General features: G+C 47.5%; 1 long non-coding RNA gene across 1 annotated transcript; it reads left to right on the top strand.

Annotated features, from left to right (window-relative positions):
• The first annotated feature begins 793 nt into the window (after positions 1-793).
• LOC140691442 (uncharacterized) lies at positions 794-4,287 on the top strand. Its single transcript, XR_012067064.1, has 2 exons — positions 794-847; positions 3,977-4,287. It is a non-coding gene; the product is annotated as an uncharacterized lncRNA (long non-coding RNA).
• The last annotated feature ends 230 nt before the right edge of the window (positions 4,288-4,517 follow it).

The raw sequence follows: 4,517 nt of genomic DNA, 5'->3' as shown, positions 1-4,517 counted from the left end.
TAAATAATGATTTTTTCTTTTGTATGTAAAGCAGCTGTTTTTTAAGGGAGGGGAAATAGCTTAAGTGGTGACATAAATAATGCAGGAAACTTTCTAGAGGGATTTCTGAACAGATGTCTTGTTACTGAATAGCCCATGAGCACAATAATATAAACAAGTTGAAGGCATGACTCTAACTCAAGGGAGGGGATATTTTGCCAAACATCGGATACCTAGCTGGATAGGAGACCATCAGTATATTAAATGTCACCAACTTAAGAAACTTTGGGGAAATTACGTTTCAGTGGATTTTAATTTAAAAGTCTAACCTAAAATTCTTGATACAAGTGAGTCTATTTATTTATTTATTTTTAATGGAGGTGCTGTGGATGGAACCCAGATCTCGTGCATGCTAAGCATGCGCTCTGCCACTGAGCTGTGCCCTCCCCATGAGCGGGTCTAACATGTACCAATAGAATGACGCTTTGCAGAGGCTGAATAGACAACCCTTCAGTAACTAACACAATTCCTCGGGCATTAAATGAAAGCTTCTTTTGGGGAAACGATCAAAGTCTATATTGTTAGACAATATAAAACTCTGTCGAGTAATATTGGAATTTCTTGGTGTTTCAGAATCTGTCTTTGGAAGAATTATGTCTTGAGTCACCCACCATAGATGGAAAGAAAGGTAAAGGATAACAGGTCTTGCTTCAATCTCTGTTAGAATTAAAATGCGGGAGATTATTTTTATGTTCTTCCATATTAATATTCAGCTCCACGAGAGGTCTTGCGTTTTCTCCACCACTAGGAAGAGGCTCAGTCTGCGGTCAACAAGGCGCGTGGCGGAGGGATGGAGGCACCTGCGCAGGTCTGTGCCGCTGACCGCTGGCCGGGAGGGATTCCCACCCTACGTGGAGCTGCCATTTTGGAAAATGGAAGCCTCGCTGTCATTTAACTTTATAACGATTGTAAAATATGTTTTAAAAAAATCATTGATTTCCCCTACCTCATTGACACTGAAATATGGGCCAGATGCTGCAACTCTCACGACACAGGGTGCCTTGTGCATTGGTTTGGGAACCATGAGGTGAATGAAGACCTCTAAGGAAGACTGACTTAGCCAGGGAGGACACGGCTGAGCTCGCGCGCCGGCACAGCCGGGATCGGAGGCCGCCTTCGGGTCCCTCCGCGCAGCGGCGTGAGGCCTGCAGGCCTGCTCTGGGCTCTTGGCTTCCCTTTGGGCTGCGTGGGGCCTCCCGCGGCTGAATCACCACGTTTCACAGGACAGCAGCCAAAGCAGGCGGAGTGGTGGGACCTCGCCCTGGGCAGCTCGCCTCCTGCAGGAGAAAATCCTTGCCCTCGGGTCACACTGGTCTGGACCTGTCACACCCCAGCTGCAGGGTCGGCTGGCGGGGGAGGCTCTGACGGCAGCTGAGATGGGCGGTGGGCGGTCCGGGCGCCTTGGCGCGCAGGGCAGACACACAGCAGGCGGCGGTACGTTACTGTTTGAGATTAACTTTCAAACGGCGTCATTTACCAACATGCCTCGTCTTCCAGAGTATTTTGTTCAGGGCTATGAATTAAGTATGATCTAGATCCAAGAAAACCTTGATATCCTCATTTTTCCCCCTTTTGAAGTTCTCTGTACAGTGGTGTGAATTAAATGTCAGTTTACGACTTGTTTTATTTATAATGTGTGTAAACTGTGTAGTGTAACTCAGTTCCTTTTTGTTAAGCCCCTCCCCGCCCTTTTGGAGACTTCCTTAAAAACATCGATGTGATTCTGGAACTTGAGTATTTTTTCCTTTCTTTCTTTCTTCTTTTTAGTCTTATATCGTGTAACTTTTTTGGGTATTGACACACTTAAATATAATGGAGGAGAAACTGTATTGAATCTCATCTCTGAAGGGCTTATGGATGTGAAAGAAGCTTTGTATCAAAAACATTTTGGTGCCAGGGTTTACTTCTGGTAACACTGATCCATTTAAGATGGTGGTCTGAAACGATAATCAAATTTACATTAGTGATACAGATAATAATTACCAGGGTGCTGAGGGCATGGAGGTGGTGGAGATGACAGTGACACGTCTTTCCACTTTGTCTTTGACCAGATCCAGGTGAACAGATATAATTTTTATTCAACTGGCGACAGCACTTGACTTATTTTTCTGGTGTGTGTCTTGCTTGCTCTCAGGAACAAGTGTGCTTATGTAGGCGTAACCTTACAGTTTATAATATGTATAATAATTCATACAATAAAATAAGAAACAATGGATGCGTTCATGTGTCTTTTAGAATAATATCACACCATTAATCTGAATGACTGATCTGCTTTTTCAAAACACAGTCCAGTAGAGTGCAGTTTGAAAAACCCTCGTCTAGAATGTGTTCAACACACACTATTAAGTGAAACAAAGCAGGCTATGAAACTGTATGGTGTGAGCCCAGCTGTTACTATGCATGAAGAGAAAAAAGACTAGAAGGAAGCGCGTCAGAATGTTGCCTAGAGTTATGTCTGAGTTGAAGTGAGTAGGAGTGATTTTGCTTTTCTTTCTTTTTTATAATGATCTGAATTTTATACTGAGAAAAAATTATCTTGAAACAACCCTGGATTTAGCATTTATTATGTGTCATTTTCTTCTGTTCTTTATTTTATGGATTTTGTCTTTTCTCCTTACATGGACCAAAATGACCGAAGAGCGAGGACCAGGCCTTTGCACTCTTTCTGCCACACAGATGGCCACAGTATGTCGGAGCTGATTCACAGATTGACTCATTGTCCTCACCTTTGGTTGGATCCTCTTAAAATCTGTCCCAGAGCTGTCCTTCTGGTTGAGAATTGCGGTTTTGAAGGGGGTGAGGGAAGGAAGGAGGGGGACTTTGTCATTAGAAGGCTGTAGAATTAGCATGGGAGGTGGAGGCCCAGGTGTCACCAGTTTTGCCTGACCTGGGCACAGTGTCCAGTTTTGCCCTAGGCTGATCCAATCTATTGCCCATGACACGAGGCCATCCCCGTGGTGTTTACTCTCCCTGGGTCCCTTTGCAAGCACCCAGAAGGCTTTCCTGGAAGGGACTGCCTCTTACTCCTCATGGGTCACCACTGGGTCACAGGCCACATCACTGAGCCCTGGCCTGGCCAAGGAGGGGTCCCTTGAGCAAAACTGGGGCTCGGCCATCAAGGGAGAGGGCAGGGGAAAAGCCTCTGGGAGGCGAGCTGGGGTGTCTGCTCGAACCCGGAGGCCTTCTCAGCTGAAAACAGAGGCCCACATCTCTTTGAGATGAAGGTCTGTGCCCAAGGTCAAGGGCTGGGAGCCCAGCAGCCTCTGAAGAGGATGCTTATGCCCTTTGTGTGCTAATTATCAGCAAAGCAGGAGCCCTCCCTCCTCCCCCTTCCCCCAAAGCCACAGCAGGTGGGATCTGTTAATTAGGTTCCAGTTATTTATTTCCTGAGCAGCGTATTTTGCTTGAGTCAAGCCTGTTCCGCATCAGAAACCCAGTTGCCTTTAGGGCCCGTCGCCGGCTGGGGAAGCACTCGTCAGGCAGGACGAGCTGGGTGGTTTAGTGTTTGCTCACGTCCTGCTCTCGGGCAAACTCCCTGCAGGGTAATTACTTGAAGGACTGGCTTCCTACACGGATGGGAGCACGAGCCGAGAGGAGCGCTTGCTCCTCACCTGTGCGGTTTCCAGAGCCCCGTGGCCCGACTGGCTCCCAGGATCCTGTGGAGAACACGGCCTCCCAGGGTCGGCCGGCGTCTCAGGCTGTGGGGATGCCGACTCCCTGCCGCTGGGGCCCCCACCAAGCCCGTTTCTGGAGACTTGCACCCCCAGGAAGATTCGAGTTTCCATTCTTTATCTTTCCACTAGCACTTGGTGTCTTTGCTCGCTTTCGCTTTCTGGACCTAATTCTCTTGCCATCACTCCACGTTCTCAGGGAGATGCTTGTGGTGTAAGGACCGAGTGGCTCCTGGACTGACCTTGCAGTTGCCTTTCTTCTGCAGATGCTGGCTCCGGGAGCTCCTTCCTCACCAAGTCCTGCCCACAAGCCTTTCAGTGGGACGTGGTTGCTGACCTGCCAGGACAGGCTGCTCTCCGGGAAGAAACACACCAGACACCACCCCACCTTGTCACACCACACATTAGCCTACCTCGTCCGCAAGTCTGCCTCAGCCACTGCCGCTTCGGGAGGGGACCTCTCCTTCAGTCATGCTGGCTTTGTCACGATCTGCTACTTTGGTGCTAAAAAGGAAGGATTCCTGTTTTTACCTGTCGGCCTATTACCCTGTTGGTGATTAAATCATTGTGTTTCCAATGGGATCCGTGTGGTCTCTGAATTAATTCGTATTTCTAAAAATGTCTACATCAACTGTGGCACCGTGTCTTCATTTGTGATACCTTGTCCTCCAGTCTCAAAATAAACAGAAAAGAAAGATTCACTTTGTGTTTTATCACTCAAAAATCTGAAAGGGTTCATTTCCTATTAGGATTCTATTGGAGTTTGACTGCTGTGTGGTAATAAAAGATCAAGGTTTCTGCTGGAAG

Source organism: Vicugna pacos, chromosome 35 (assembly GCF_048564905.1).
Source record: "Vicugna pacos chromosome 35, VicPac4, whole genome shotgun sequence".
NCBI classification, from domain to species: Eukaryota; Metazoa; Chordata; class Mammalia; order Artiodactyla; family Camelidae; genus Vicugna; species Vicugna pacos.
The sequence above is the reverse complement of the archived record's forward strand: the minus strand, read 5'-3'. Positions and strand labels throughout refer to the sequence as shown.